This window comes from Cynocephalus volans, chromosome 1 (genome assembly GCF_027409185.1).
Source record: "Cynocephalus volans isolate mCynVol1 chromosome 1, mCynVol1.pri, whole genome shotgun sequence".
Taxonomy (NCBI): Eukaryota; Metazoa; Chordata; class Mammalia; order Dermoptera; family Cynocephalidae; genus Cynocephalus; species Cynocephalus volans.
The window spans coordinates 98,757,696-98,783,772 of NC_084460.1; the positions used below are offsets into that span (position 1 = coordinate 98,757,696).

The 26,077-nt window shown below is 35.6% G+C and overlaps 1 protein-coding gene across 6 annotated transcripts in view; it reads left to right on the plus strand.

The window, feature by feature from the left end:
• The window catches only part of NLGN1 (neuroligin 1), a 662,017-nt gene that overhangs the window by 448,286 nt on the left and 187,654 nt on the right, over nucleotides 1-26,077 (plus strand). The gene's annotated exons all lie outside the window — the stretch shown is intronic.

Below are 26,077 nucleotides of genomic sequence, written 5' to 3' on the forward strand. Positions count from 1 at the left end.
ATTGCCTGAAACCCAATAGGTAGGAACTCGTATATTTTTGTTGAAGAATTCATAAGTAAATAGATGAATGTTAGGTAAAGATATTTAAGGAATTTGCATCATAACTCGGCTTTGCTTACGTATTTTGAAAATTTTTTAAAATAATAAATTTCTTATTGTTAATTTTACTTGACCTATTTCTGCCTAAATATGTAAGGATATTTAGCAATGGCCATGTGTTATATATATTATTTTGCAAAAGCTTATAGTAACCTATCCCACTTATCTAAGATTTTCAGAGAGGAAAATTTTCTATGCATAAATACATAAAGCAGTAAATTTTTCAGTACCTCCTTGTCTATAGATAACTCCTATTGCCAAAGGTTCAGCATTTTCTTGGGCAAGATAACTGAGAACTCTTAAAGCAAATGCCAGTTCTTTTACATTCAACCCTGCAGGCTTGAGGATGAAATATGAGTAGTCTGATCTACAAACATATTCACAAAAGTGTATAACAGCTGTATGTAGACAGAATATGAACAGTTTCCCATTGCCGTTTAATACTTTTCTGAGCTTCTACCATGTGCCTGGTGCTAACTGGGCACCTCCATTATTCTCCATCTGTGCTCACTACCAAAGCTGCCAGCCATCATACAGCTTGGGCCTGGGAGAATATGGCAGAAAGCCTGGCAGGGTAAACAGTGCAATCTAACATTTCTTCCTGGGCTAGACTAGCTAGTTAATCTAGTAAATGAATCATTTTGTCCCCAGCATTGACTTAGACTATGAAATAAAGCTGTGGGTTGTCATGGCCTCAAAGGCAACTTTGCATGGGAAGGGTGGTATATTACAACTCCATTTAAAAGTGTTTGTAGTGCCGATGGGATGGAATAGCTTAAGAGTGAAACCACTATAAATGAAGTGTTTGGGGGCAGGGGGGAAGGAGGGACTCAAGTAATCAAATTTGTAGATGGGATATAAAATGCATCCACCTCTAGTCCCAGTTTTACTCCCTATCAAATAGTGTGCTAAACTAAACCAGATGGCCTTTTCTGTAAAAACCTTGGAAAAAAACATACTCGCTCTTTAAGCTGATAGATATTTTTCACTGTTATTGAGACTTGGTGAAAATGGACAACCATAGGCTCTCATAATGTTTAAATCAAATCACATATCTGATGATGACCACAACTATCACTTACTGAGAATACATTAACTAGCAAGCTCTGCACAAGAAGCTCTATATAATATTTAATTTTTTTGATAACTCTGCAAGTTAAATACTACTACAAATTGACAGGAAGGAACTGATGTACGGGATAGTTAAGTAATTGTGCTGAATTCCTATGACTCACAAGTTTCTGAGCAGGAGATTTGAACCAGGCTGTATGTGGCAGCATGACTGACAATCTTACTTCACAGTACCCACTGTGTCTCAGGGCCCAGGGCCTTCATGGATTTGGAACCAATTTCTGTAGCTTCCGGATTCTCATCTTTGTCTTTTTTAGAACTGCTTGTGAATGCATGAGTTGGAGAAGGGACATCCATAGTAATTACTTAGCTTTTCTAAGGGCATTGAGGGCAGTCATCATGGTACCACCAATGTTGGTCTGGAGGTCTTCAATTCAGAGCCTTTTTTTCATTTGGGCTTCCACGTGGTACTTATTATATACTCTATATTTTACCACAATGAAAAATATTGAAGAAAAAATCGTTTAAAAAAAAACGGATGTTAAGGAGGATGAGTAAGTGGAGCACAGAGGATTTTTTATGGCAGTGAGACTATTCTGTAGAATATTGTACTAGTAAATACATGACATTATGCATTTGGCAAAGCCTATAGAGTTGTACAACACAAGAGGGAACCTTAATGTAAACTTTAGTTAATAATAATCTATCAATGTTGGTTAATTGTAACAAATGTGCCACACTAATGTTAGATGTTAATAACAGGAGAAACTGTGGGTATGGGGGGAGGGTATGTGAACTGTACGTACTTCCTGCTCCATTTTCCTGTAAAACTAAAACTATAAAGTCCATTATTTTAAAAAATGGCATTGAACAGATGAAAATGAATTGGAATATTTTCTCTTTTCCCACTAATTCTGAACAGCCTGCTCCACCTCCTATGTCAACAGATCACACAGCCTTAGGTTCCACCTGGAATTTTCCAGTTGATGTGAAGAATAGGGAAGGAGGAAGAAGAGACAAGACAGTAAAAGAAAAAATGGGAAACAACTCAGGAATGATTAAAACTGCAAAAAGAACAAGAGCATGTCCCTCTTTGCTCTCCTTGAGCAGTAGAACTGAAAGCAAGTGGAGCTAAACTTTTCCCTTCACTCTCCCCTTCCTTAAACCGATATCCATTTTCTTGAAGGAGATTGCTGATCAGAATCAAACTCCCCTCCTTTTTCTTTCCACATCCTGCCCTACAATTCAACTTGCTTACTCCTACGCCTTCAAGATTCCTCCACTTTTGGTCAATCAATCATGTGAAGAGCCATGCTGGAATTCTGTGCTTTTCACATCCTCAACTTATGTTACAATGGGATTTTGAGGTGCTTTTTGCTGGCTCAAGCTGATAAGAAAAAATATGTGTGTGCTGGCTTCTTGAGCTTACATCAGTGCTGTGAGTTATATAATGAAACCTGTCTGGATGGGAATCCTAAAGCTATTATCCCTCTAGTACTGAGATAGGATACCTAAGGAGCCATTTAGAATCACTTAGCCATTTACAGCTTGGGAAATCAGGTTCTTTTGCTCTTAAAAAAGGTTTGTTGAGGGTAGTTATTCAACTTACCAAATGGTCAATATTTTGCATTAGCAGCCCTTGGGAGACGTACTGAATTCTAAGGTATGATTCCTCCATAAGATTATTCTGCCTCTTAAACAAGGTCTCAATACCTATTCTGGTGGTGTTTGAAAAGTTTCACTTGTGATCTTCTGTGACCTTGGTGTTGTGTGCCATTTGTGCATCATTAAATGGTTGTAATGAAGTTCTGCCACACAAAGATTGTAAAAGGTCAAGCAGAAAGTTGGGAGCCAATGAGGTTGGGAAGAAAAATTGTGCTTACTCCAGAAGTTGAGGGATTCATTATATTGATGCTATGGGGTTTTCAGCAGAGTAATAACTGGGTTAGCAATAGAATGTAAATCTTCTCAGCCACTTAGTCTGAATCTGCTTCTTCTTGATTTGTGGGGATATATTTTTAACAGAGCACAAGGAAAGTCATTACACTCAGAGGAAAGCCAGTGGAATTGGTAAATGCATTGTAGATGGGCCAGCCAAAAGAAGAGCAGAATTAGAGGGATAAAACATATCAGCCTTCCTGGTTGCCACTATAAGAAGTATTGTCAACCCATATAAATAATTGTCTCAGAAGGACTTTGCATAATTGATTATTTCAATTCTTTAAAGGATATAAAGGACTGTTTTTAGCTTCAGTGGTCCAGAGGTACAAGGTAGCTCATTAAAATGCTTAAAATAGTTATCAACAGAATTAATTAACAGGATCTGGGATAAAAATAACATCAAAATGTGGTAGCTTCAAGCCAATTTATTTAGAAAGGATCTGCAAGGTAGGCTAATAAGGGCTTGGCTACTCTACAAGGGACAGAAACTCTGAAGTTACTGGATCTCCACTGAGTATTTGCTGAATGCAGTTTCTTAAAATGGGATTCTAGAAATTACGTATAAAAGTGCAGCTGTTGGGCCGGCCCTGTGGCGTACTCGGGAGTGCAGCGGCGCTCCCGCCGCGGGTTCGGATCCTATATAGGAATGGCCGGTGCGCTCTCTGGCTGAGCGCGATGCAGGCGACACCAAGCCAAGGGTTGCGATCCCCTTACCGGTCACAAAAAGACAAAAAAAAAAAGTGCAGCTGTTGATTCAATGTCTCACAAGATTACATATGGAGTGAGATAATTTCTTCTTTAAACAAGCCCCAAACCATCTGTTGACTTAAGTTAACTCTCTGAATTTTACTTGGAAACAAATTGGAACTCTAGTTATTTCACAAGACTAGTTTAATGTGTTTTCTGAATTCATACATGGGCTTTTAGGTGTGTTTGGGGGAGGGCAGTGGAGGAAAGAAAGCTTTTCTCTAGAGAAGGATAAAGAGTCATTAAGATATGTCTCATAAATTAAGACTATTATTAAGAATTTCAACTTGATTCAGATCCACTGATCTAAATGGATTGATTAAAAGGTTTTAGAAAAGTGAAAGTGACTTTTTAGAAAGCTTTTGAAGTTTGGGAGTGAAGGACAATAGGAGATTACTGATAATTGTATTCAAATGTTTGTGTATTGAGTATTAAGGTATTAAGGCATATAATCTAAGGTAAGAGGACTACCTATAGTTCTATTTCACCAGGTGGCACCCTATTTTATATAGAAATAGATTTTTTTTTTCCTTTATCAACAGCTATTAATGACCTCCTCCTCAGGCCAAGAGGAGTTCATCTTTTACTGTTGTTCACATATAATAATCCCAACGTATTTTAAATTTTTGTTTCCAAAAATTGTAGCTTATCATATATCAACTGGAAAACAGTATAATTCAGTGGCTTGAAAGTATTCCTTAAGGGCCGGCCCCGTGGCGCACTCGGGAGAGTGCAGCACTGGGAGCGCAGCGCCGCTCCCGCTGCAGGTTCGGATCCTATATAGGGATGGCCGGTGCACTCACTGGCTGAGTGCGGTGTGGGCGACACCACACCAAGGGTTGCGATCCCCTTATCAGTCACGAAAAAGACAAAAAAAAAAAAAAAAAAAAAAAGAAAGTATTCCCTAAAAGAAAAACACTAATTATATTATCTGCAATGTTATATGACAGTCATTTAGAACTAGAATGATGTCTGTATTTCAAATATATCATTCCTTCACACAGCCTAATTTTTCAGATGAGAAAACTATCATTTCTATCTAACTTTTTTCCTCCAAAATGAAAGTATCATTGAAATCACTACCTTTATGATAAAGCAACATAATCATTTATTAATACATTTTTCCTTTATCACTTTAGAAAGCACCTTTTCCATTAAAATGTTCATGCTTAGAATAATATGGTATATTAGTCTGTTTATGTTGCTTATAACAGAATACCTGAAACTGGGTAATTTACAAAAAAGCAAAATTTACTTTTTACAGTTTGAAGGCTGGGAAGTCCAAAGTCCAGGGAACATATCTGGTGAGGGTCTTTTTCTTGGTGGTGACTTTCCACAGCAATACAGGGTGTCACATGGAGAGAATGAGTGAGCAAGACAGCTAACAGTCTCACTTTCTCTCATTCTAAACAAATCAGTACCATGCCCACGACTCCATGAATAGATTAATCCATTTCCAAGGCCACAGTCCTCATAATCTGGTCGTTTCTTAAAGGCCCCACCTTTGAAATACCATAATTAAGTTCCCTACCCTCTAAACACTGTTCCAATGGACATCAAGTTTCCAATACGTAATGTTTTGGGGGTCACATTTGACCCATTGCATATGGTTACTAATTTAACCGTCATTAAAATATAATAGTTATATAAAATAAATATTGCATTTATTATGTTCTCTCCTCAGTATGACACTATACAAGGATACTTCAAAAAGTTTGTGGAAAAATTGAATTAAAAGTTAATACAAATCCTTCCATGAACTGTTTGAAGACCACTTGTATTAGATACTGATTTTAACAACCAGAATCTTTGTCTTGGCAATGGTGCCTATTTCATTCATTCATTCATTCATTCATTTACTCATCCAGCAAACAATTCTTTATCATTTACTCCATGGCAGGATGTGGAAAGTTTCCTCTGAGAGAAGAAACTATTAATCTAGCAGAGAACCAGATATGCAAGAAAATAATTGCAATTCAATATGGTAATGTATATAATGGAAGTGTATGTATGTCAAGTAAAGTAGTTATCAAAAGAGTGCTTGATTACATATAGGAAATCAGGGTGGTTGTGCAGAATAAATGAGATAATTTACAGTTATGGTATTCAGTAAGCACTTGGGGCCATTAGAGTTAATTGACTCACCATCTACAAAGTATTTATTGAGGCTCTTCTATGTGCCACCCACTGTATGAGACCCTTCAAGATATAAAAATAAGGAAGGTGAGCTCCTTGCTTTAACCTAGCTTACTGCCAAGTAGGGAGGCAACAGAAGAATGAAGAAAATAAAATAATTACAATTCTGTGTGATACATACTTTAACAAAATGATGCATGCTGCCTGAAGCCACTTGGAGTGGAGGGACTAGTTAGCTTCTTAAGTGTATTGGGAAGAGAAAAAGTGGAGGGGGAGAAGAAGAAGCTTGGGTAGATAAATTGGAGTTTGCTGGGCAAAGAAAATCAATCCAAGGAGTGGAAATTTAAAAAATGTACGAATAGGGTGGTTTGAAAAGGCATGACAAGGGAGCTTAACATTAGAGTATGGATTTCAGGGAGATGGCTCAGAATGAGTTAACAAAGATAGGCAAGGTCGATGTTACCACAAAATGTCTTAACGTTTGAGCATGCAAACTCTTCTGAAGAGCATAGGTTCTTCCTTTTAATTTTATAATGCTGCATAGCATAAAATGGCATGGCAAAGTAATGGAACTTTAATATACCAATTTCACTCTAAGATAGGATAAAATGAAATACCATAACCAATAAATACCATAACCAATAAGGTAGGTATTACAAATATATTGAAATTTACACCAAGATAATAGAGCATATATGAGCCTTCTCAAGTGTAGGTGGAATACTCACAAAAATTGACCATTTATTAAGTTATAAAGTATATCTTAGTATGTTACATAAAGTTTCAATAATACAAACATTTTCTTATCAATATGTAACAAAACTAGAAATTAATTAAATAGGCTTTACCTGGAAATATTGGACTCTCTATTAAACAACTTTTGAAGAGAGGGGAAAATACAAACTCTAATTTTAGAAATTTTAAAAATTAATGCTAACCTACAACATATTCAAATCTGTGTGATACAAAGCAGCAATTGGAGGAAAATGTATAACCTTAAATATTTATATCAATACATATAGAAAAAGAAGTAAATGAATTAATTTCTCAACCCAGAAAGGTAGAAACACAACAATAAGTTAAGCTTAAAAAAACAGAAATAAGTAAATAATGAAGAAAGAGGAAGAAGTTAATTAAGAAGAAAAGAGAAAAACGGTAGAAATAATTAAAAAATTAAAAGTTTGGTAGTTTGAAACATTAGGAAATTAAACAGACTACTACTTATCATGATTAAGAAAAAAGAGAAGAGCAAAATATAAAATAAAATAAGATATAATAACCATTGAAACATAAGAAGCTAAACATTATGAGACTACTTTGCTTAACTCTCTGAAAATAGATTAGAAAACAGATAAGAAAATAGATTAGATAACATGGATAATTTTCTAGGAAGCAAAGTGTGCATAAACTATAATACATTCACACAATGGAGTACTATGCAATCATGAAAAAATAATGAGAAATATCTTGATATAAAGATTTGGAATAATTTCCAGAATATATTGTAAATTTATAAAAAGCAAAGTTCAAAATTGCATGCATATATATATATATATAATACAATCTAGAGTCCCAAAAATGTATTATCTCTACTGTTCAGTAGAAAAATTTTTAAAATATGTTAGACATGGGAAGAAACAGGAAAATAGAGCCCATAATCAACAAAATGGCAGTTAATAGAAACAGACCTTGGGTGATTTATAGTTTGGAATTAGTTAAAAAGGACTTTAAAGCAGATATTATAAATAGATTCAATGATTTAAAAGAAAGTGTTTGCAATGAATAAGTATATGAAGAAATCTGAACAGGAAGTACAAACTACTAAAAAAAGAATCAAGTGAACATTTTAGATCTAAAAATTACAATATCTGAAATTTTAAAAGTCAATGGATGGCCTTAAAAGAAGATTGGAGACTGAAGGAGAAAAGGTTAGTGAACTTGATGAGACAGACCAAAAGAAAGTACTCCATCCAAAGACACAGAGAATAAGCTTGGGAAAAAAAAATAAAAACATAATAAGAGTCTCAGTAACTTGAGAGGCAATGGCTAGTGGTTCACGTTACATGTAATATAAATCCCAAAAATGGTGGAGAGAAAGAATGAGACAATCCTTTTTTTGAAGAAATAATAAAGTTTACCAAGTTTATTTGAGAATATTATTACATTTACAAGAAGTGCAGTGAATACAAGGCAGGATAAATACAAAGAGAACCACATGCAGACAAATCTATTTGAACTGCTAAAATCCAGCCTTAAAGAGAAAATTATGAAAGTGACTAAAAGAGGTAAAATATCATAACATACATTGGAACAGTGATGTGAAAAACAGCTGATCTCTCATGAGAATTCATGGAGTATAGGTGACAATAGAATGGCATTTTAAAAATGTTGACAGGAAGGAAAAACTGAACCCAGAACTTTATTTCCAGTGAAACTATATCTCAAAATTAAGGGTTATACGAATAAATTTTTAGATAAAAAACAGCTGACAAAGTTCATCACTGGCACACCTGCACTACAAGAAATGCTAAGAGACATTCCTGATGTTAAGGAAAATGACATTGATGGAAATTGTGATATACAGAAAGGAATGAAAAGGACTGGAAATGATAAATTTTGTGGCAAATAGAAGATATAATCACTATTTTTTTATTTCTTTGAAAGACTGTTTACAATAATAATAACAAAAATAATAATATAATGTTTTTTTCTCTATGTAGATGTAAAATATATGACAGCATTAGCACAAAGGTTGGGAAAATATGTGAAATTATACTGTGAGATTCTCATATTTTATGTGAAGCAGTAAAATTTGTTATCAAATAGCTAAGCAAAAACAATAATGTACGTGTATGAGAGACAGAGAGAGATTAAGAGAGATAGAAAATGTAAACTTTTAACAGTTGGTGAATTTAGGAAAAGCATTTTTAGGTATTTATTGCATTAGTCTTTCAACTTTTCTATACTTTTGAAATTTTTAATAATAAGATTAGGAGTAAAAGTAATAGAAGATCCTTAAGTACCAATAACTTGATAAATTTTAAGGATAAAAAAGAGAAAAGGATGTGTGTGCGTGTGCATGTGTGTGCATGTGTGCGTGTGTGTGTGTATATACATACATACATACTTCAAAAAGTTTATGGAAGGATTCATACTGTCTTTCAATTCTATTTTCCCACAAACTTTTTGAAGTACATATATATGTATTTGTATATTAACAACTATATATAAATAATAGTTAAAACAGTGGTGGGCACAGAGTAAGTACTATGTGTTAGCTTTTATTACATTATGCTATAAAACATTTAACAATATATAAAAAGTTTTTAAATTTTTATGTGACTATACCTTCTGAAATATCGTTAAAATATATAACCAAACCCTTCCTTCAGAAAGAGAAATTTTGTAGATGTAGAAGAATGATCCAGGCATGATTTAAACATTTTAAGGCATTAATTTGAATCCCCTGGTGTAGTGTGGTAGGCTGCTCTTAAAATGGCTCCTCACAATCCCTGCTGCTGGTATTCATGCTCTTGTATAATTCACTTTTTCTGGTGTGTGAACACTGCTTCTGCTGTCTTACCTCTAGTAAATAGACCATGGCTAAAGTGATGGGTTGTCATTTCCAAGATTAAGTTATAAAAGAACATGACTTTTGTCTTGTCTTTATACACTCTCTCTCTCTCTGGTCTTCGCACTTACCAGCTCAGAGGAAGTCAGCTGCCATGTTGTTAGCTTCTCTATGGAGAGGCCCATGAGGTAAGAAACGAAAGATGGTCTCTGACAATAGCTATCAAGAAATGAGGCCCTCTGTTCCAAAGTCCACAAGGAACTGAATCTTTCCAGCAGCCACATTAATGAGATTAGAAACAGATTCCATTAGTTGAGCCTGAAGATGACTGCAGCCTTGGCCCATATCTTGACTGCAGTCTTATTTACGACCCTGAGACAGAGGATCCAGTTAAGTAGCACCAAAATTTGTTACCCACAGAAACTGTGAGATAAGAAATATAATTGTAAAATGATGAAGTTTTGGGTTAATTTGTTACACAGCATTACTAATGCACTTGGGTTGTATGATTGTTTTAACACAGCAAAAACAACAAAGCAAATTGGAATAGCTAGATACCTTAATGATGTTTTTGAGATCTTACAAGGATCATTACAGCAGACTTGATGCCGATTTCACCATTATCCAAATGATTTGTAGGCTAATTATTCATGGACTCACTAATATGGATTTGCAGAGACAGTTTATTCTCTTTTTTTCTTCTGTTTCTCTCATTAAGAACAGATGATCTAGTAACTAAAGTAATTTGAAAGTTATGGACAATTTTTTTAAAGATTCTAAAATTGTCTGGCTCAAAGAAAAAAGAAAGAAAGTTATGTCAAGATAGATAGGATATTTGACATCCAGTCAATTTATTTCAAATATTTATAAGTAAACTGTCAGTCTATTCTGAAGTTGAGTGTGCTTTTTAAAAAAGTTTCTTTTCTTATTTAGCTTTCACTTTTGACACACATATCAATTCCATCTAAATGCAGTGTTTAGATGGATTATGGAACAAATCCATGTGTGTGTGTGTGCATGCGCGTGTGTGAGTGCATTAGTCCATTTTTGAGTTGCCATAACAGAATACTGAAAACCGGATAATTAATAAAGAAAATAGGTTTATTTGGCTCATGATTCTGGGACAGCTGCATCTGGTACAGGCCTCAGGCTGCTTCTACTCATGATGGAAAGTGGCAGCCACCCATAGGTGCAAGACCACATGGTGAGAGGAAGAGAGAGAGGGAGGGAGGGAGGGAGGGAGGGAGAGAGAGGGAGGGAGGGAGGGAGGGAGAGAAGCGAGGTGCCAGCATCCTTTAAACAACCTGTCCTTGCAGGGACAAGTAGAGTGAAAACTCACTCACTGCCCACCCCCACCCCAGGACCCATCAGTTCCCAATACTGTCACATTGGGGATCAGATTTCAATGTGACCTTTGGGAGGAAAAAGGTTGAGGGGACAAACATGTCCAAGCTATGTCTGTGTGTGTGTGTATCTCATAATTTTGGTTTTTAGATTATAGATAGTTCCACCATAGTGAACTAGTATCTTGCTGACAAAGATGTATGATTTTTACCTCCACAATCTGGAAGTAAAATCATGTCTCTCTGACACCCTTCCTTAAAAATGCTGAACTTGAATGGGTCCTTGCTAGGGGCAAGGTGTGTTTTGGCAGGACTTCAAATCTAAATGACTTGTTTATTTTGGAAATTAGGACCTATACACAAAGGATCAAAACTAACAGTCTGTTCACATAATTGTTCTGGTGTTTGATAGAGGAGAAATTTAATAGTAGGTAAGTTCTTCAAATATTGTTACTGAAACTAATGTGCTTTTCTCAGACTGTGATGCTCTTGGTGATAAAAAAAAAAAAAATAGCACAAGGAAACTTACTTGACATGATTGACCTCCAGTTCTTTTACTTCTCTGTATTTCTGAGTTCCTTGGTTAATAAACATAACCATTTCACTGTTTCCCTGAGACAAGTTGCCTTAAATGACTCCTTCAGATAAAGGAAAAAAAAATCAAAACACAGTCACAAAGGAAAATAAGTAACTGATACTATGTTTAAAATTGTCAGAGTTGGCAAATCTTGATCATTTTTCTTCTGCTGCTGAGAGACGAAGTAAATTTGATAAATTTACCTTTCTACCTCCCAAGCTCCATTAAATTAATCATAATACAAATGGGAATTTAATAAAACTAGAATATATTTGGGGGGTGTATTATTACTGATTATAGAGGCAGTCTGAACTGTAGTAACTTTTACTTCTACTGGGTATTTAGAAAGGGTAGATCAATAACTGCAAATTAAATATCCAGTATTGATTTTCTTCTGTTTTAAATTAGAGAAGAAATTTACGGTGGCATTTGTTTACAAAATTCGTCTTAAGAGTCCACATGGAAAGCCAGCGTTACCTTTCTTCTCAACTTTTCACTGAGTCAGATGAAGTTTTAACTGCTGTTAAGGTAGACAGACATGAGTAGATTTCTATGAAATTAATTGTTCTCAGGTCTCCTTTGCTCTGATAGTCACACAGTGTACTACCTGAGGAATTTCACTTGGCAAAGCTGTTAAAATTCTGTGCAGACCAGCTTTATCTCCTAGTTTAAGTCATCTGTTACACCCTATGCCAAGGGCCCCCAGATGACTAAACTTAGACACCCTTTAAAAATGGAATAATTAAATTCATCTATTTGAAGAAAATAGCTTAGACCATTTGGAGGAAAATTCAAAAGGACATAAATATTAAAGAAAGTAAAATGTGGAATGTTCCAGTACAGAGAATTGTCTTGAGATCAGGACACAAAAGTGTTCTAGTATTCATTCTTTGAATAGCACACCCTTGTTCTTTACTTTACATCTAATAGAATTCTCTCAGCAGGCTGGCCTGAGGCAGAACTGGGAAGTAGGTGAGGTTTCAGTATGTTTTTCCCCCTGTGTCATTCCTTCTAGCAGTGAGTGTGTATTTGCGTTTTAATTGGGCCTCCCGCTTTAACTACTGGAAAATGGGCATTTCAGGGCACTGTGAAGATAGCTAAGAGGGAAAGCTTTTCTGAGTGGAGTAGCCTCTTAGAGCTTCTCCAAGTTCAACATACAGCTGGCATGCCTGCTCTGTCTAAGCACTCTAGGGCCCTCCTATTCTGAGGATAAGTTAGGTAGCACAGCAAAAATGTTGTATGAAATGCAGATGTTGCATGAAATACATGGGCAACTATTGGAAAGCTTTGAGTCTGTCCCACTCCCATCCACCCTGCTACCATGAGCCCAGTACACTAGATATTCTGGCCTTTGTGCCTCTACTTTCTAAACCACGTAGGCACTTGACTTGAACCTGAGTCTATCTTGCATTCATTCAGAATCAGCAAAACACAATTTTCTTAACATAAATAATCACCTTAGACTGACTTGAAAGTTTTTAAAATTTGTTTTTAAACATTAAAGATTTAGAAAATGTTGATGTACCTGAAAAAATAGTTATATTTGATATAAAAATAATCTGAGCTACAGTTTCACTTCAGTCTACCTTAATCACACTTTGCTCCATTTATAAAAACATTTAACATGATATTTATCTAAGATAATAGGTGGGATAAAAGATTTTAATTTTTTTTAATGTAAAAATTCAAACAAAGCATTTTGTTGAACAGCAAGTATATTCCACATTAATTTGGAGGTGGTGTGGGTAATTCTGGTCATTTATTTAACACTGACAGCCTGCCATGTGGAGAGAAATGAGTTAGTGGGTGAAAAGTTACCGTTGTACATTGTAGTGTTTAATTCTGTGCTATTCTGTGGGTTGAAGTCAAAAACGATAGCAGAGTTTCAAAGAAAGGGGTCATATTAGAAGACAGGAGACTTGCACAGTCTCCTGGAGAGGTGTAAAGAATGGAGTTTAATGTTTCTGAAAGAGCAAGGAGCCCTATGGTTTAGAAGCCAGAAGAAGCATGACTTTGCATAAAGCATAGAATAAGTAATATGTTATCTGTAGCAGAACCTCATGGGGAAGAGAGATTCCATGAGTAGAAAGAACTTAATTGCCTTGGGTTCTAGGCTAAATAATTGGAAGTCTGTCCTGTGGCTTGTGAGTCTGGGTGTGATATAATCAAAGTGGTGTTTTGGAAATGTAACTCTGATAGCTGTGCACAGGCCAGATTAGAGGGAAAGAGACCCGATGAGGGCTACCAGTTGGAAGGCTATTGCAGTGACCAGACAGATGATTATAGTGGGAATGAAGAGAAAGGGAATAAGCTGTGAGACAATTTGAAAAAGTAATTAATGAGACTTCCTGCTTATGTAAATATGGTACATGGATGAAAGGGGTGCTGTGATACCCCTAATATATCCAGCTGTGTGTGTGTCATACGTTTTCCTCCTATGTATCATAAAAATAAAACCTACTTTATTTAAACACATATTTTTCAGAGCAAGTGAACACTATAAGGTTGGATGAAGGAGAGGTTGAACCAACTGGATTTTAGGTAGTAGGGCATGGAGGTGTGAAACCAGCCACACAGGGGACAGTGTAAGGAGTTCATTGACTGTTTATCTATCTAGACAGCTTCTGACCTAGAGGTCAAGAGAAGATAAAGAAAACATCTTGGGATGTCAGATAAGTGCCAGGAAAGTAATTTTATCCTTGATCTTGATGTTATTTCTGGAAAAGTTGCATAGTAGAGTGGTTATTAATGCAGGCTTTGGACACAGAAAGAGCAGATTTTGAGTTCCAGTTTTAAAATTTGTGTGACCTGGGTTGAGTGACTTACCCATCACTAAATCTCAGTAACCTCATCTGTAAAATGGAAATAGTAGAACTCCCCTATAGGGTGATTGTAAGGACTAACTAAGACAGCTAATATACAATACTTAGTGTAGAGTTTGGCATGTACTAATGAGTCAATAAATTAATATTGGTGGTTGTTGTTATGGTGTTGTAGTTATAAAATGGCCAAATGAGCATAGAATGATGGCTTGGGATTTTTCTATTAGATTGGAGATAAAAGCCTGTAACTGTGCATTGTAGTTGGTTATTGTTTACCTGATAATTTATAACATATGCCTCACAATTCCCTGACATTTTAATATAAAAGTTCATATATTAAATATTAGAACATTAATTCTAAAACTGTTTTTATTAGAATGTCAAGACTGGCTAAATATATAAACATAAATTACTGTGAAGTTAGTGTACTCAATAAGGGGTAAGGCTAAGTTATAAAATTTTTAAAATGAAAGTCTACACAGGAAAAGCCTTTTGAATTCTTTGATAACCACATGGTAGAATAACAGGAAATTGAGGCAGCTTTCAGTTTTTTGTTACTGTATCATTTGTACAGATTATTTTAAAGGTAACTGAGTATTTGAGCCTGAAAGACAGAAATGTTGGTAGAATATTGAAAGACGTAGGTAGGTAGGAAACTAGAATCCACTAGGAAAAGGAAATGAAAGCTTAGTTTTATTGTGTAAAATTTTGTCAGATGGGCATATGGAAAAATGAGTCTGGCAAGAAGGTAAGGAATATTCTCCGTTCATACAGTTATTTGTTTAGCACATGCTTTCTGTGAGAAACGGTGCTGACTCTCCAAGGATATAGAGATAAGCTTCTGCTCTCAAGTGGCTTATATACAGGTTGGATCTAGTTTCAAGATCAGGAAAGGCTTCTGAAGGGTTGGCATCGAGAATGCCTTCAAGAAAGAAGATTTCAACAGGCAGAGATTAGAAGTCATTCCATGTAGAATGGACCAGAATGAATGAAAGGATAGAAGGTGTGCAAGATTGCTAACAGAGCAGTGAGAAGATTTGTGCTGCATGGCTACAGAAAAGGGCAAATACAGTGCAGTCTTTGCAAAGTAAGTCTGAGATGAGAAACATACTTTCACATTATTGTATTTATCCTCACAGTCACACTGAGTGTTAGTTACTTGCTCTTTTTATACTACAAATGAGAAAATTGAGAACTAGGGAATTCATTGATTTGCCTAGAATCACTTAACCAGAAAGTATGATAGAGGATTCCTAATCCCCAGGAAAGACTTTATGTACTTGGGGAAAAGGGCAAATGAGGAGGAAGTTTTGATCTTGGGTGAGCTGGAAGATGGTTGTATTAGTCCTTTTCTGTTGCTTATAATGAAATACTTGAAAACTGGGTGATTTATAAAGAAAACAAAATTTATTGCTTACAGTTTTTGAGGCTGGGAAGTCCAAAGTCCATCTGGTGGTGGTGACAGCGACCCAGGTGTCTCACATTGCAAGATGGTGGAAGCAGAGAGAGCAGAGAGAATAATCTCCTTATTTACTCTCTTTCTAAAGCCCTCAGACCACCATTATTAATCCATTCACTATGGCATGGTTTGATAATGTAATCACATCTTCAAGACCCCACTTCTCAATTATCATAATAGGCTTTCTCACATTCAACAGTTACAATGGGGATTGAGTTTTTTTTTTTTTTTTTTTTTGTCGTTTTTTCGTGACCGGCACTCAGCCAGTGAGTGCACCGGTCAGTCCTATATAGGATCCGAACCCGCGGCGGGAGCGTCGCCGCGCTCCCAGCGCCGCACTCTCCTGAGTGCGCCACGGGCTCGGCCCTGGGGATTAAGTTTTGGGGGGACATTCAGCTCAAGGCAATGGTGTTGTAAGATGGTACCTGTGAAAGCCAGTAGAGAACTGACTCTGGCACAAGGATGAATAGTTTGTCCTGAGATTGTTATGTAACAAGTGGCAGTGGGACATCCAAATTAAGGTTGGACAACGTAGACTCAGGAGTTATAAATTAAGAATTTATATAAATAAAACGATGAAACTGGGAGGCACATCAAGACACTGATGGCAAATAGAGGATTGTGGTATAACGGTGAGGTCTGAGCTGAAATTGGGTCACATGAATGTGAGGGTAGCTGGATCTGTAAAGCTGCCTAATTGTGTCCCACAAAGTTTGCAGTCCAGGGCAGGAGCAGACCAACCAGATACTGGGTGACAGAGGGAAGGGTGTCAGTGTTGGCCACATTAGCATTAGGTAAAAGGTCAAGGATGGGTTTTGGAGCCCCCAAGAAGGAAATAATCATGGAGTCCAAAACAAGAGCATGGCAGAATGGCAATGAGGCAACTAATGCTACATGAGTGATTAGGGAAAGGCTGAGGGATCATTACCAGAACTGAGTGTTCACACCTGTGAAGTGGGTTTAGCACATAAATGAGTCAAACAGAAGACGTTAAGATGTATTGCTGTTCCTAATGTGAAGAGCATCATATTCCCTTATTAATAAGGTACATAATTCTGAGTAAAACATGCCTTCTTGATTCAAATTTTCTTGAATCAAATTTCATATAAGTATCAAATGGATTTATTACCTAAATAACACTTTAGATTATGCTTTTATGGTAATAATATAGAATATATAACTTAACTATCTGATCATATTCTCAGGAGAATAATAAAATAAAAATAAATAAAAATAATAAAAATAAAATAATAAATAAAAATAAAGTTTTAGATTTAATGAGTTTAAGAATCAAAGATTGTCAGAGCTGGGCCTAGAAAATTTTAATCCAACCTTTTTTTTTTCAAATGAAGAAACAGAATGAAGTTTGATTAAGTGTGAAGAAGACATTCCTTTGATACCAAACAATAATCCATTCCATCGTAAAGTTTATAAACAACTTTGACATATTTTAGTATCATATTTAATTAAGATTAAGAGTTTATGCTGCATATATTTCAATATTTTTTAAAAAATAGAATTTCAAAATTTTTAAAGGGGGAGGCCACTTTAGAAAATCTACATAATTTTAGTATGAAAGTTTAAGAGCATATCTTTTCAGCATAGAGCTGATGAGATTTACCTAAAATCATTTCCTCTACTGATAGAAAATTCTTAACCTTGAAATCAGTCCTTTGGATTAAGACACTGATTCTCTGCTTCGGTTCTTCTCCTTCTGGAAGTCCAAGTGTAGCAGTGAAGCCCGAAAGATTATTTTCAGTGTTTTGGAAATCCTAATGAAAACCTTAATTTACTTTTTCACATTTGGTTGAAAGTATTGCAATCCTAATTTCATGCTAATCAAAGCTCAGGTTAACTGTTAGTGACATCACCAAAACTTCTGGGACGTGGTTGATGGAGCAGATACACCTTCCTGAATCACATGTCTGGTCATTATGGTGTCCACATCAATCACTTATTTCTAGAAAAATGCAAAAGGATAGTCAAAATCTTTCAAACATAAGATCCACAGGGGGAAAATAAAGTGCCCCTTTTAGTTTAAAAAATGATAAATACTATTTTTAAATTACTAAGAATATTTTGACTTAAATGTAAAAATTGCCTAAAATGAGGTAATAAGTAAATTGTTAGGCACCATCTAACATGAAAGCAGAGATTTATCAGATCTCTAGCAGAAAGTGTGCTTATGCAGTATGTAATAAAGGTGTCAATCAAATTGAAAGCAGTGAAAAGATTGGTAACACGACTCTTGCGGGAATGTTTATAACAACAGCTTATTTGGAATCCAGTGTAGAAGGAGCATCTCAAAATAAAAGGCTTAATTCCATATAGAAGATTGAGGGTGTAAATGCTAACTCTCACATCCTTCCGCCTAAGACTACTCTGTTTAAAAACCTAGAAAACTCAAGAGAATCAAACAGACCTTATATATCACAATTATTGCCCATTTTCTTTTGGCAACGATGATGATGTGCTGATATTTATGGTTATACTTCTGTGGTTTAGGTGTTATTTGTGATATAATTTCACACTAATTTAAATGAGGTTTATTTCAGTATAAACATAAACATAAAAAAGGAAATATTTAATTGAAAACTGTTCTTCATAGTTATAACCAATTAAATGATGAAAAGAGTGAGTTTAATTTCTGGGGTGTCACTTATTTTCTTGTTGAAAATGTATTGAAAATATGGAATAGAATGCAGGTCATAATACTGAGGATCAGACATGGATATTACTTTGACAGATCACATGTGGTTTCCTTCTCTAGAGGAAAGAAAGGGAAGTCAGCACAATGAAAGCTGACAGCAGAGACAGCAGCGACATTCAGCTGCTGTGCTTCCCGTTGACCACTCACAAGTGGAAACATAGTTGTGGATGGTTCTCGGTGAGTAAAGGTCACATCAAACCTTCTGCGTATTCAACTGCTCCCTTCAACCCAGCCTTATTAACACATGGGTTAAATAGGCTGAGACACAGCCTTGCTTGGATACACGCTGGCCACCACCAAACCTGAGCCAGGGGCTTCTTATCAATCTTAGGGTTGTACAGTGCACAGTATGATTGCTGGTGTGTGGTAAGTACCTTGCTCACTTAATTCTGAATAAACTACGAATCCACCAGTCTTAGTCTTCCCAAGATTACCTTACTTGGAGCAAGTACATTCCTGAATTTAGTGCTGTGGAACCAGAGCAAGGTTAATTAACCCAGATATCTCACGGAGTGATGCTAACACACTTTTGGATGAGCTATAGGAGCTACACAAATACTCAGTAGTAGAACTGCTGGATCATATGTTCTATTTTTAGTTTTTTGAGAAACCTTCATACTGTTTTCCATAGTGGCTGTACAAATTACACTCCCACCAACAGTGTATGACAGTGCATTTGACAGAGGAGTACAGAATCCACCATTAATTTGCATCCCAAATTTGGGTGGCATTTAAAGCGTTTTCTTACAATATAATAGTTAATTTTTAACTCTTCTAAAAATAAATACAATATTATTAATATTTGAAAAGAAATATATTTTCATGTCCTAGGATCTGGGAAAACTTATGGTACAATCAATACTTCTTTATTTCAAGGAGGCATACTGTCAAGATAAGTTATTACATGAAAATAATAATTTTAAATGCATAATATTGGTTGATTGTGATCCTTAATCAATCAATAAATAACAAATCAATTTAAATGATAATCAGAGCCCCTAGATTAGAAACAATTTTGATGAAGTGGTTCTTTAAAGTAAATGCCAGACATGATTGAAAATGTCACAAAATGAATCAAAATTTGCTTCTGATGTTCACGCTGACAGTATGACTTGCCCAGGAATTACACATCCTAATTGAGGGCAAAATGGAGCCACATAGAAGTAGACATATCTGCAAATTAGTATGACTCTTTCCTCAGTTTTTAACAGTAAGCCTGGTAATAATTTCTGTGTTAAAGAGTGCCCTAGGCAAAAACCAAATTTACCTGAAGATATTTATTTTTTACCATTAAAGCTCAAAAGAAAAAAAAAAAAAAGGAGGACATGAAAATAATCCATATGTGAATAATTGATTCTCGTGGAAGTCAGTACTTAGTATTTAGATATAAATCTTGGTGGAACTGAAAATAAGCTATTATTATTTTAATTTATTGCTTTAATTAACTTTATCTGTATAAAATTATGCATGGAAATAGCTAATGTAATACTTAAAGTGTACTTTACATTGTTTATGAAGAATCGCTGCCAGCATAACACTGTCCAACTTAGTAATTAAACTAAGCAATAGCACTTTATTTTACGTTTGCCCACACTGTATCATTCAATTACCTTGCAGTTGCTAACTCAATTAAATTATAATTTTTATTAATTATTTGTTCAATATATGTAATATTTCATGTCCAAAACTTGATTAGTGATTTTAAAGCAAGATGTGTTGTCATTTTAAAATAATTATTTTTAGATGTGATACAGGCAATTGCATGATTCTGAATTTTAAAATATATTTAAGATCCGGTCTTTAACCATTAGACCCAATTTCTTTTATTGATTTAGCTGCTTTATGGGTGTATTAGTCCATTTCTGTTTCTTATAACAAAACACAGAGAACTGGGTATTTTATAAAGAAAACAAAATGTATTGCTTACAGCTTCTGAGGCTGGGAAGTCCAAAGTCCAGGGAACACATCTGGTGAGAGCCTTGGTGGTAGTGACAGTGACAGAAGAGAAAGAGACTAACCTCATTCACTCTCCTTTTAAAGCCCTTCAAACCATGCCCATGACCACCATTTTTAGTCTATTCGGTATGGCATGGTCCTACAATCTAATCACCTCTTCAATGCCACACCTGTCAATTAACTAAATAGGACTTCCAACCCTCAACAGTTACAGTGGGATTAAGTTTTGGGGGAACATTCAGCCCAAGACAGGGGGTGTATAGAAATAAAGCCTTAGCCTTCTTCCCATCACTCTATTCAAGCCTCACTGAGATTTCCTGAACACTCACAATGAGTGCAGATCCACACCAGATCCTGAGGATTCAGGATGGATCAAAGAAGGCCCAGACAGTGTTCCACTGTGCTCAGCCAAAACTTTCATCTTCGTTGGGAATGCTTTTCTCTATTCTCTTTGCCTAGCAAACTCCTATACATCTTTCACAACCCAATTAAATTACCTTCTATCAAACCTTTCCTGAAGCTGTGAAAGTTAATTGTTCTTCCCTCCTCTGGGACCATAATGTGTGTGTGTGTGTGTGTGTGTGTGTGTGTGTGTGTGTGTGTGTGTGTTCGTGTGTGTATGTGCATACAGGTGTTTCTACAACTATCAGTGGTTGTGGATTTATGATTGAAAGCCCAAAGATTTATTACCAGGAATAACCTGTAATATTACTGAAGTACATTTGAGTCATCCACACTCAAAGGCAATGTACATGATGCTAAAGAACTTAATATTCAGGGCCTCTTACTTGCATAGGCCCCTGTGAATACTGGGAGTTAGTGGAAGGTATATAGTGTTCTAGGTTGAGAGGGGCATGCAGGTTCATGAACTATTTGTTTGTAAGTATTTCTGGCAAATCGTATACAGAGATCTCAGAATCTCCAAGATTTCAATATTTGTTGTGTTTTATTTTCTCATTCTAAATAAATATTTATTTTGTCCCAAATTTAGTGTTTGAATTTTTATTCTTTTTCTTAAAAAAGGTACTCGAAAGTGTTTAAATTCAGGCCCCACAAAAGCTAAATCTTCTTTCAAAGCTGTGAAGTAGATGCAAGGAGCAAGTCATGGAATAAGCAGGTGAGCTTAGCATTCTGCTCCATTCAAGAAGGTCTCCGTAGGTCTGGCTGAGTTCCCATAGTAGAACCATAAAATTCTTTTATTTTTTTATTTTTTTCTGTTCATACTGATTTTTGTAAAGTGAAGTTTCTGGAGACTCAAAAATAAAGATATCATAGTACAGAAAAAGCACACGTTTAAATCAGGAAGACCAAAAATTCAAAGTTTAAATCCAAAGCCAGGCTTTATTACCTGGTATCATTATAACTAACCAATTTAAAGTTTCTGATCCTTTTTTTCCACATGTGGAAATGCAGAAAATAGTGTCTACCTGGGGAAGACTATAGATGATGTATTTAAAGTCTTGGGCCGGCCCCGTGGCACACTCGGGAGAGTGCGGTGCTTGGGAGTGCAATGGTGCTCCTGCCGCAGGTTCGGATCCTATACAGGAATGGCCCGTGTGCTCACTGGCTGAGCGTGGTGCAGGAGACACCAAGCCAAGGGTTGCGATCCCCTTACCGGTCACACAAAAAAAAGACAAAAAAATAAAAATAAAGTCTTTCATATATCACAGGTCATCAATAAATAATATAATTTCATTAGAATTATTTATCCCTTCAGCAAAAAATGTTTTGGAAATAGTTTCCACCCATCTTTTTTTCATAATTCTAAGTAGAGGCATGAAAGAGCCTCAATTTGGTGCTAATATACCTTTAACAGCTCTCTTTAATAGCAGTGGCTTCTAATCTCCAATAAGGAAGGACTGCTAAATTGCATTTTGATGAGAAAGACATGACCTTTCTTGGCTCAAGGTCTTACTTCATTTAGTGAGAAAATACTAGGGAGAAGGCTGGCAGATGACACAATATTTTAAACCAAAAAAATAAAATAGAATAAGCATGAGAGTCAAGAAGATTTCGTACTTAATACCATTTCCTCTGTTCAGATGATTATACATTTTGGATGCAGGAGAAGGCTAAGCTATTCTATCTGTGCCCCACGTTGCTTTTAAAGAGAACTACCACTTGATAGAGGTTGTTTGGGACTTTGGAAATCACTGACAATGATTCCTAAATAACTCAAATTTCTCCTGTTCAAAGCACTTCCTGGTATGTTCCGCTTACAAACAATTAACATGCAGAATTCTCTACAGCTATTAATGAATGCTGATTTGTTTAAATAACTGGACATTTTAAACTAATTATCAATAGAGAATTTACTTTATGTATCTTATATGCCTATTTGCTTTTAAATCAATACTCTGATATAGTCACATCAAGTGACAAATCACAGAGAAAAATAGATTTTTTTTTTCCCAAGAAAAAATATCTACTCCCTCTTTTAAAATGAGAGGAAATGAAATATTACACTACTTAGAAAATGCTGCTTCATTAAGATGCAGGTGCATCAACCTAGATACCCTGAGTAATTTTACAAGGGTTTAATGCACTACTAGAACGTTGAAATCTGTGAACTAGCCACACCAACTTGGTTTTTAAGTGAAACTTGTCTTAAGAGAAGCAGTTTACTTTCTAAAGTTGTGATAATAGAGTAGGTAATGTAAAACTAATCATATAGATAGTAGCAAATGATACTCAGAAAATATTGGGACAGCATGAACAAAATATATAGATATAGATAGATATATGTTAGACCTTGATCTTCCTTGCTCAATTTTCTTGTTAAAAGTAACCAGGCAAGGAAGGCACATTTCTATACAGCTTAAAATATCAAAACTTTTGTCTCTAGAGGGAATGAAAACCAGAAAAATCTCACGGATGTGCAGTTGCTCTCTAATGAATTACAATACTGTTTCCTAAAGCTGATCCATTGGAGATGGGGGATGGAGGAACAAAACCAGTTAAATGTTTATCTGTATATGCTAAATAGCCTTTTGCCTACAGAGGAAAAAATATGTCAATATTCCTAAAACTTCATAAGTAGAATATTTCAAAAATCATACTATATGATGACATGATTGTATTTTTAGAAAAAGAACTACTATTTAATGAAGTTTTTAAAGAGAACAACATAGGTAAGATAGGTCATTTTTCTAATTAATTTATAGTATGTAATGTTGCAAAAGGATGACTAGCATATGTGTTAGATTTTCTCTTTTGGAGCAAAGTTTGAAAACACCTCCTTTCATGATGTCAGTATATTTCCTCGAATCCACACTGTTTGTTCAGTTAGGAAACACGTAAGACTTTAGTAGCATTTATTAGAAGTATTAATAGTTATCAATCATTCATCTGAAAGATTCTAGGCAGAAATTTAGACTTGATGAGTCTGCGGGTCCTTGCAACTCTAAAATCATACACTGTCATAATTTTGTCATCCTATTCATGTGTGTATGGGATTATAGGATTCCTCCTTACAAGAAAGTATGTGGACATTTAAAAAAAAAAGAAAAAAATTAAAAAAGGTAATGACCTAATGGAAAGAGCTTAGTCTTTGGAGTCAGAAAGACCAAAACTTAAATACTTACTCTGCTATTTCCTGCCCACATGATATTAGGATTATTGTTCAGTTTTTGAGAATATGGTCCTTTTTTCATAAGGTGATCTTAAGGATGTAAATTCCTTTCTCTATTTTGCACCATAGTCTCTGAAAAAGAAAAGGACTGGCAGTTAGTTTACTGCTGTTTCACATTAGAAGTAACATTGGACATGTTAATTTTATAGAAACTTTATTTCAGTCATGCTTTGCAACTTCCTACTCTGGGAGTATCTTGCATTTACCCTCTCCTTTCCCAAACTACAAATCTAAAGACTAATTCTTTTAATATTAGCTGAATTTCTGTAAATGAAGATTATATTTTCTTCATTATTTTAGTGAAACAAATATCATAATATAACTCTGTGTATGTGTGTGTCCATGTATGTGTGTATACATAAATACATTTCTCCCCTTTATCTGTTAGTCAGATTGCAATGTTAATGCATTTGGCTAAAGACTGTGTGTGCTCTCCTTATATTACATCTTGTTCTTTTGGCTCTTTCCCGTAATAATTTCTGTCCAGTCAAACATTTGTCCAGTGCTTACATCCAAAATATATAGTCAATAGGACAAAATGCTCAATCATAACAAACAGAATAAATTAATCCTTTCCTATAGTCTGGTAAAAATTAAATGTCAGAAATCCGATTGCTTTACTGGGAGGGTGGCCGAGTTTAAAGATCATGTTCATCAGTGGGTAAGCCACATCCTTTTTCTATGTACTTAAACACAACTTAAAAACTGGACAAGAAACAGTCTGCATTGCTCCATGTTGGTATGCATTGAAAGGGGAAAAGCATGCATTATATTTATTTTATGACTTGGGGAAAAGGGATACTTAAATTATAGAAATTCACATTGGTGATTAGGTTTTTCAACATATAGATTTTATAGGGATTAAGACAATACCACTCATCTTGAATTATCTAACCAAATTTAAGGACATTTCTGCTATCCACTTTATCCAAATGAGAGAGTAGTTGAGGGTTCTAGTAGGAGTTACTTAGGCTGCAAGATTAACACTAAATAATGTACAATGGCTACATGCTACATTGTTATTACTTGCCTGGTGATTTGCATTAAAATAAAGGTGTAAGAAATAGATTTCATTATTAAAAGTATACTTTTGATCTGCTTCTCTATTTAAAGAGAAAATATCAAGCAACTTTAGAGACTTTCATGTGAAGATTCTCTGATGAGACAAACCACATATTTATGTAAGATGTATACATATATTTCCAGTATCTTCTTGATATGACTACCCACCCCTCACTCTTTTTATGCATATCCTAATATTCTTTTATCTAAGACCTTATTTAGATCACAGGGCCAGCAAAAACGCATTAAAAAACAAAGTAATTACTTAAAGAGAGATGATTGATATTTTATCAGGCTTATTGATGCTAGCTTTAGCAATCATTTTCTATGACTTTTGGTTTAAAATGAGACCATTTTAAATGCAAACAGTGGTATGTTATTCAGCCATTAAAAAGTAATGATCAAAAAGACTATATAATTGATTGGAGAAGAGCTTAATATGTAACAGTAAATAGTATAAAAGAATATACAGGTGTTGGGAAAATGGAACAGTTTGGTCAGGCTCCCCTCCCTCGGAGCCGGTTCAGGGTGGTTCAGTAAACATTGCGTGTGTGGGTGGAGTAGGTGCACCTGCAAGGTGGCGCCACTTTGGCTGGTTTTTACTGCCTCAGGTGCCCGCCCTGCACGGCCATGTTTTTCCAGACCTGCAGCTTCCAAGGACGGTGTGGCCGGTTGCCTAGATCATAGACCTGTGTGAAGGGGTCTGGTGACCCAGCCTGGTGTGGAGGGGTCTGGTGACCCAGCCTGACATGTGAAGGGTCTGTGACCCAGTCTGTGAATGGGCTTGAGGGGTCTAGGAGCTCCAGACCCAGCCCTAGCTCAACCATCAGCCCAGTCGGTGCAGGATTGCCGACAACAACTAGCGTAGTCACCTAACTTTATAATTGGCATCACGAACGGGATTAAGAGCTAGACAATTGGTGCTGTGAGGATTCCGGGCCTCGCAGTAGTC